We start from the raw sequence: 9,017 nt of genomic DNA on the forward strand, positions 1-9,017 counted from the left end.
GGGCAAATTCCTGATTACCTGGCCCACAATTCCCTCTTCTTTGGTTGAATAACTCTAATTTTCCCCTGGCATGTCTAACACAATAATGCAATGTCTCCCCTGTGATGTACCAAAGCTTTTTCTATCTACATGCTTCTCATGTCCGACCATTGCAAGGAACGAATTGCATTGTAGGTGGAATATTGCATCCGCTTACATTAAGGATGACCCAGTTTGCTGTTGTGGTTAAGGTGCTGGCCTAGAAACCAGGAGAGGGTGAGTTCTAGTCCTGCTTGAGGCATGGAAATCACCTGGGAGACTTTGGGCCAATCGCCCGGAAACTGTGTATTCTAGTTCTTCCTTAGGCCTGAAAGCCAGCTGGGTTATTTTGGGCCAATCACCAGGAAACTGTGAATTCTAGTTCTTCCTTAGGCCTGAAAGCCAGCTGGGTTATTTTGGGCCAATCACCAGGAAACTGTGAATTCTAGTTCTTCCTTAGGCCTGAAAGCCAGCTGGGTTATTTTGGGCCAATCACCAAGAAACTGTGAATTCTAGTTCTTCTTAGGCCTGAAAGCCAGCTGGGTTATTTTGGGTCAATCACCAGGAAACTGTGAATTCTAGTTCTTCCTTAGGCCTGAAAGCCAGCTGGGTTATTTTGGGCCAATCACCAAGAAACTGTGAATTCTAGTTCTTCCTTAGGCCTGAAAGCCAGCTGGGTTATTTTGGGTCAATCACCAGGAAACTGTGAATTCTAGTTCTTCCTTAGGCCTGAAAGCCAGCTGGGTGACTTTGAGCCAGTCTCCCCCCCCCTCTCTCTCTCTCCTACCTTACAGGGTTGTTGTTGGGGGGAAAAAGAGGAGGAGGAAGGAGTATGATGAAGGCTTGCCACCTTGAGTTACTTATAAAGTAATAAAGGCAGGATAAGCATCGAACGAATGAATGAATAAATAAATATGACCTGGCTAAATGAAGACTCAGTGGCCTCGAGTGAAACATCGGAACTCAATCAGAGGTCCTGATCAGACCTCACCAATCTGTTCTCCACTATGGGGGATGAATTTCTAGAAAGACTAAACTCTTAGGAGCCAAGTCTCTCTGTAAAAGATCTTCCTAGAAAGGGGGAACTTCAAACAAGGTGGCCCTCAGAGACGGCATCACAACAGGCATTAAAAAATAATTAGTCTCTCTGGTGCCTTAAAGCCAGAGATCGCCCAACTACGTATTTATTTATCTATTCCCCTCCTCTTTTTTCCTCCAGCTCTTTCTCTTTGGACTGCTTATACTCTACCCCCCCCTCTCTCTCTCTCTCTGATGTAATAGGAAGGTTTTCAAAAGGCTGTTGCATTTTGGGTAGCAGGATTAAATAGCCTCCTTTGGTACCCAAACAGTGAGAAGATTTAATTCTCCCCCTATGTTCCCTTCCTTCTATTCTCTTCTATTTTCATTCTCCTTCTACATTCAGAATAAGAGAGTTGGAAGGGACCTTAGAGGTCTTCTAGTCCAACCCCCTGCTCAGGCAGGAAACCCTATACCATTCCAGACAAATGGATGTCCAGTCTCTTTCTAAAAACCTTCAGTGATGGAGCACCCACAACTTCTGGAGGCAAGTCGTTCCACTGGTTAATTGTTCTCGCTGTCAGGAAGTTTCTCCTTAGTTCCAGGTTGCTTCTCTCCTTGGTGAGTTTCCATCCATTGCTTCTTGTCCTGCTTTCAGGGGCTTTGGAGAATAGCTTGACTCCCTCTTCTTTGGGGCAGCCCCTCAAATATGGGAAGACTGCTGTCATGTCACCCCTGGTCCTTCTTTTCACTAAACATACCCAGTTCCTACAACCATTCTTCATAGGTTTTAGTCTCCAATCCCTAATCATTTTTGTTCTCCGAGAAACGTGTTTGGTACAAAATGTGTTTTCTACGTTGTGTTTCCCCCAGAAGCTATTATGAAGTCCACCGTTTGTAACACCTGCAGCCCCCAATCTGCTTCAATCTTTGCATCTTTAGAGACTCCAGCAGGCAAATTTTAATTAACCCCAAAGGTGCCACAGAGATAATGTGTATATATATATGCACACACAGAGACTCACAATCACCTGGGACTTCTGCAATTCAGCTTTCTAGCTTCCAGCAACACCTGTAAGAAAAAAAATTCAGGATGGCAAACAATTACAATTGTCTTCCTCAAATTATTATTATTATTATTATTATTATTATTATTATTATTATTATTATTATTGTTATTATTGTTATTATTGTTATTATTATTATCATCATCATTATCATCATCATCATTATTATTATTATTATTATTATCATTATTATTATTATTATTATTATTATTATTATTATTATTATTATTATTATAATAAAAAATGCATCTTAATGAACAGCCTCTTCCTTAACCATGGCAGAATCTGGAACCCAGTTGTTCTGCTGTTTGCACTTTCTTTTTATTAATTTGGGGTTACTTTCTGAATTTGCACATGGCAAGCAAATGCAAAGTGGTTTGCAAAATTCCAATAACATCAAATTAAATCATCCACGCCAATATATCCTGATTTACAGCCAAAAAAAAAAAAAGGCAGACAGAACGGTAAATCCGATCTCTTTTTGACATCTGACATTTCTTTTCTTTTTTTAATAAGGAAAGAGAAACAATTGGAAGAATAGAAAATAAAGTAAAGAACCAAATATTATTGGCTTCCAGTTTACTGGGCATACGTCAACTGCGGAAGTGTTTGCCTCTAAATCTAATCTATTCAGTTCTGCAGGATTATTCAAACCTGGACACGGACTGAGATATATATTTTAATAATTTCTTTGAATTTAAATAACGGAATAATAGAATAACAGAGTTGGAAGGGACCTTGGAGGTCTTCTACTCCAACTCAGTACTTAAGTAGGAAACCCTAGACAAATGGTTGTTCGATCTCTTCTGAAAAACCTCCAGTGTTGGAGCACCCACAACTTCTGGAGGCAAGTTGTTCCACTGATTAATTGTTATCACAGTTGAGGATTAACTCTCCCTCTCTCCTTCTCTCTCTCTCTGTCTGTCCCCCCATCTCTCTCCCTCTCCCACTTTCCCTCTCCCGTTCTCCCTGTCTCTCTCTCTCTCTCTCTCTCCCCTTACTCTCTCTCCTTCTCTCTCTCCCTCTTTCTCCCTCTCTTCTCTCTCTCCCTCTCTCCTTCTCTTTTTTCCTCTCCCCCTCTCCCCCTCTTCTCTCTCCCTCTCCCTTCTCTGTCTCTCTCTCCCTCTCCCACTTTCCCTCTCCCGTTCTCCCTGTCTCTCTCTCTCCCTCTCCCCCTACTCTCTCTCCTTCTCTCTCTCCCTTTCTCCCTCTCTTCTCTCTCTCCCTCTCTCCTTCTCTTTTTCCATCTCCCCCTCTCCCCCTCTTCTCTCTCCCTCTCTCCTTCTCTCCCTCTCCCTTCTCTCTCTCTCTCCCTCTCTTTTCTCTCTCCCTCTCCCTTCTCTCTCTCCCTCTCTCCTTCTCTTTCACCCTCTCTTCCCTCTCTCCCTCTCCCCCCCTCTCTCTCTGGTGTGTGTGTAAGCAAAAACATATTTGGAGCTGAGCATATTATTGAAAGACTTGGAGAAATCTGCATCTGAATATATCTGCCGTGCATATATAGTTTTGAAGGTCAGCCTTCTGAAGGTGCCTGCTGGCAATCAAACCTCGTACGCACATATGTAGAGTCACACTCATAAAACTGACAACCTCCAGGGCAGCGGAAATGATGGGGTTTGATAAGCTTATAGCGAACATATATTAGGAGATTGTCCCGCGCAAGGTGGCACATATATAATCTTTCTGCTAAGGCTGGGTGGGGAAGAGCATAAGTGTCGACAGTGTGCAGTTTGACTCTGATCCAATTTGGATCATTAATTCAATTCAATTGGGCTGATTTTTTGTTATCTGACTTGTTAGGGGTATATGTCTCCACAAACATCTGTATTTTTTTTTAAAAAAAAAACATTAGGGAGTAAATCCTTGATAACAGAAATGATAGAGCTAATTTAGTTTGAAATCCTCACAATTCCCAATAAAATGGAAGACCAGATAAAAATGGTGCAAATCCAACAGTACCTGGATGGATAATAGATAGAAAGATAGATAGATAGATAGACAGACAGACAGACAGACAGACAGATAGATAGATAGATAGATAGATAGATAGATAGATAGATAGATAGATAGATAATGACGATGGTAGGTAGGTAGACAGGTAGGTATGCAAATAGATAGATAGATAGATAGATAGATAGATAGATAGATAGATAGATAGATAGATAGATAGATAGATAGATAGATAGATAGATAGATAGATAGATAGATAGATGACAGAGAAATAGAGATAGGTAGGTAGGTAGGTAGGTAGACAGACAGACAGACAGACAGATAGATAGATAGATATAAGAGAGAGAGAGAAAGAGATGACAGATGAAACAAAGAGAGAGAAGGAGAGAGAGAGAGAGAGAGAGAGAGAGAATATATAAGACATAAAAATTGCCTTCTCACTCCTTCGGATGGCATGTCTCTACCTCAGCCTCAGGTCCATACACACACAGACAAACACAAACACACGTACAGAAAACACAGATCTATAAATATAAAACGCAAAATTCAAAAACAACCCCAATAAGATTGAAGACCAGATTAAAAATTGTGCAAATCAAAAAGGTCCAAGGATGGATGGATGGATGGATGGATGGATGGATGGATGGATGGATGGATATTAAAAAAAAACAAACCCGTCCTTTTCACTCCTATGGGTTGTATGTTTCTTCATCAGACTCAGGCCCACCCACACAACACACATATACACACAATACACATACATCAATATTAAATCCAGAATTCCTAATCCGAAAAGCACTTCTCCTCCCAGGCCTTAGGAAAAGAGCCAAGTCTTCAAGGTTCACTTAAAAGTTGACAGGGACATTCCGTTGCTCCGATAAGACGTGAGATTTTGGCAGTTTGAGTAAGAGAAACCAAAAAACAACACAGGAAATAAGCAGCTTTCTTTCATTCCCTCCAGGCTTGTGCAAATCAGAAAAACGTGTCCATATTTCCCTGTCTGAAAAGCTTTAATCGGAGGAGAAAAAAAACACTGCTCTGACACCAGAGGAATTCTTTCCTTAATGGGATAGAGACTCAGCGTAGCATCCGACTTGCAAAAGGGTCCATGCGGTTTAGGTTTGGAAGAAAAGAGCATCGCGTTCTTCTGCGCCTCCGTTCAGATGATCCTTCACCAAAAGGGGAGTTTGCTTCCACAAGGAACGTAGCTTAATTCAGTGATAGCGCTAAGCGACCCAGAAATTTATTTATTATCTATCTATCACAGGGGTGTCAAACTCAATTTCATTGAGGGCCGCATCAGCATGGCGGTTGCCCTCAAGGGGCCGGGTGGGTGTGGCCTACTGGGTGGGCATGGCTAGAGTGCGTATGGCCTACTGGGTGGGCGTGGCCAGCTCTGCATCGTTCGCATCAAGGGTGCCTATGGGGGCCTGGGCAGGAGTGGGACAGATCTGAGGGTCTCTGGCAGAAGGAGGGTCTCTGGACCAGGGCCAAGGCAGTGGGGGCCGTTCCCTCAATGTTTCCAGGATGGCTTCGCGGGCCGCGTGAAACCACTTCGCGGGCCGGATCCGCCCCCCCCCCCCGGCCCTTGTGTTTGACATGTCTGATCTATCAAATCGGCAGTGGGAGGGTTCCTGACACGGAGGAAATATAGGCTCTCAAGTCTTACACGATGAGTTTAGGAGGGTTAATCGGTCTGCGTTGAAATCCCCCAAGATCTCATCTCGCTCTCTTTGTTTTGGGCCACTTTCTCCAGACAGCTACTCCTCAGCTTACGACCACCGTCGAGGGCCCCCCCACATTGATGTTGTTAAGTGAGACGTCTGTCCAGTGAGTTTTGCCCTGTGTTAGGACCTTCCTTGCCTCGGCGGTTAAGTGAACCTCTGCAGTGGATGAAGTTAGTAACCCGGTGAGTTAGATGAGTCTGGCTTCCCCCCATGGCCTTGTCTAGTCAGAAGGTCACAAAAGGGGATCGCGTGATCTCGGGACACGGTAATGGTCATAAAGATGGATCGGTTGCCAAGCATTTGAATTTTTGATCGTGTGATCATGGGGATGCTGGAAAGGTCGTGACTGTGAAACGCGGTCATAAGTCACTTTTTCAGTGTTGTTATAGCTTTGAACGGTTACTACTGTAAATGAACTATTGCATTGTGATTCCACCCATCCATAGTGATTTGTAAATTGTAATCTGCACAAATTGCAATTAATTATAATCTCCTCTTCTTCCTCTTCTTCCTCCTCATCCTCTCTACAAATCCCACCCCCTTCTAGCACTGATGATGTTACCTAGTTGGGTCATGAAACATCTGCAAGAAAACCAGCATCAAGGACGCCACAGTTCAACCCTGAGCTACAAATATTCTCTTTCTATCAATAGGTGTCCTTGCATCATTTTTTCTGAGCCCCACAAGGTCACTTACGTATTTTTATTCCAGGCTCCCACTGTTCAAAGCAACCAAATAGGAAATGGGAAACATGCTTACAAGTGGAAGAACATGCTGATTGTTGGAAGCGAACCCTTTTGCGTTTTTATGTCGCTTGGGTCCAAGAAGAATGGTGAGCAGAGTATCGACGACGCTAAATACGAATTGCCAGCTCTTGTGTCCTTGTTCTGTCAGAGGTATATCTCTGATTTTCAAAGTTTTCTAGCTGAATATATAAAGTGGCTACAGAAGTTTTTTTTTTATACTGCTTGGATGGACTACCTTTCTGGCCTCTGGGAAATTTTACTAAGGTCATCCACGTTTTCCGCCATCCCAAGTCTACTTGAGTTTCACATCACGTTCCATTGGGTAATGACTTAGAGATTGGCAAAAACCCTTTGAGAGTTTTTTGTCTTCTGCTAATCTTATCAAGGTGTTTCAGGTTCCTGCAGAATTCCTCTAATTATACCCCTATCAAACTGCCTCCAGTTTCACCTAATGACATGAGGGACATCTCTCTCTCTCTCTCTCTCTCTCTCTCTCTCTCTCTCTCTCTCTCTCTCTCTCTCTCTCTCTCTCTCTCTCTCTCTCTCTCTCTCTCTTGCCTTTGGTCCCCACTTCCTGCCTTACTGTATGGAGAGGACCTAAGCTTGGTGCACCTCTGATGAATTCCATTAACGTCCAGAATTTCAAGGTGCCTCTTATGTATGGCGCGCGCATATTCCTCAAATGGAATCTGATGTCTCGCTAATGGATTACGATGGGAGTTAATTAGATCAAATTAGGCCCGATCATACCACATTAGGACACGTCACATCAAATTAGGTAACTTGAAGAGTTGTGGTGAGGCCTGCAGGACAATTCTCCCACCCACCCACCCCCCAAAAAATAAGTTCTCCGAGCAAACAAGCAGAGGTAAAATTGAAAAGTTTGGCAGGATCAGTTGAAGTCTCTACTTAACTCCTGGACCACAGTCATCTACTCCGTGATCTGTTGGTTCCAGGACCATCCTAAGCTTTGAAAGGGGAGATCTGCGGTCGTTTATTCCCCATTAGGTCATCTGTGGCAGAGGTGCCCAACCTTTTGAGCACCAGGGTCCAGTTCCGTGGAGAGAGGTGATGGGACTTTGCTTGTTTGTGCAGACTGGTTGCTGGCATGCCGTGGCCCGGTACTGGTCCACAGACCGAAGGTTGGGGACCCCTGATCTGTGGGATTATTGACCAGAGAAACAAAAGGTAAAGATTTCCCTTTCACTTATATTTGATTCTAGGGCTCCGTGCTCATCTCCGTTCCTTGTCTATTATTTGAATCGCTTTTGCTTTGACCTCAGTCATTATTATTTGTAGTCTGAAGTTAATCATTTTTTCTGTACGGGGGAGGGGGGTTGAGATGGAACAGCTGGTGAGGTCACAAATTGTGATCTTGTGATCACGGGATGCTGCGACCGGTCATAGATGCGAGCCAGTTGCCAAGCACCAGAGATACGATCACATCACCCTGTGGACGTTGCGACATTTGTGATTGTGAGGGACAGGCTGGAAATCACACTTTCCAAAACTATCGTGTCTTTGAATCTTCATTCAACCTGTTTGTTCGAAGGTTGCCCACGGGGATCACAAGAGCCTTGGTGGAGCAGTGGGCTAATGCCTCCTTAAGTAACACCAGCTGCCTGCAATTAGTGCAGGTTCGAGTCCCACCAGGCTCAAGGTTGACTCAGCCTTCCATCCTTCCGAGGTAGGTAAAATGAGGACCCAGATTGTTGGGGGCAAATAAGCTGACTTTGTAAAAATGCCGCTTTGGGGGGGGGGGGCGAAAGCCCTAATAAGCAGGCATATACATAGAATGAAGGCTATTGCTAAGCACATTGATTTGTGCTTTAGATTGTAAGCCGCCCTGAGTCTTCGGAGAAGGGCGGGATATAAATGGGATTAAAATAAAAAATAAATAAATGATCCCAGGGCACGGCAACCCTCATAACGGCCAGCCCAGCATCCAAATGTTGATGATGCAACGGTCGTAAGTGCGGAACACGGCCGTAGGTCACTTTTTTTTTCAGCGCCATCGTAACTGCGAACGGGTCACTCAATGAACCCTTGCAAGCCAAGGAACTGCCTGGATGGTGCTCTGACAAAGAAACCTGCTGGTGAAATCAGCCAAAGCTTAAACAGCCGGAGGATTTTATTTTTATTTTATTTTATTTTTTTCTTTTCATACTTGCATCTGGTGTGTGAAAAATCGTGCCGTTTTTTGCAGGCAGTTTCAGGAGAATGGCCCACATGTTATCTACGATATAAAACTGTAATGTAACCCTAGAGATGTGCTTATGTAAATATTTATAGCAAATTCTTCCACAATCTTCTCTTTGGTAGGAAGTACAAATAAGCCCTCACCCATTAATTCATCTTTTTAAAAGTGAGGAACGGAAAAAGAAAAAAAAACACCCAGATACATGTAATTCTTGACTTATGACTGTGACTGGGGTTGGAAAGGAGCCCAGCTGGAGACTTTCCCATAATCCCCTTGCCTCTGCTGCTTCCGGCAT

The sequence above is a fragment of the Vipera ursinii genome (genome assembly GCF_947247035.1).
Source record: "Vipera ursinii genome assembly, chromosome: 13".
NCBI classification, from domain to species: Eukaryota; Metazoa; Chordata; class Lepidosauria; order Squamata; family Viperidae; genus Vipera; species Vipera ursinii.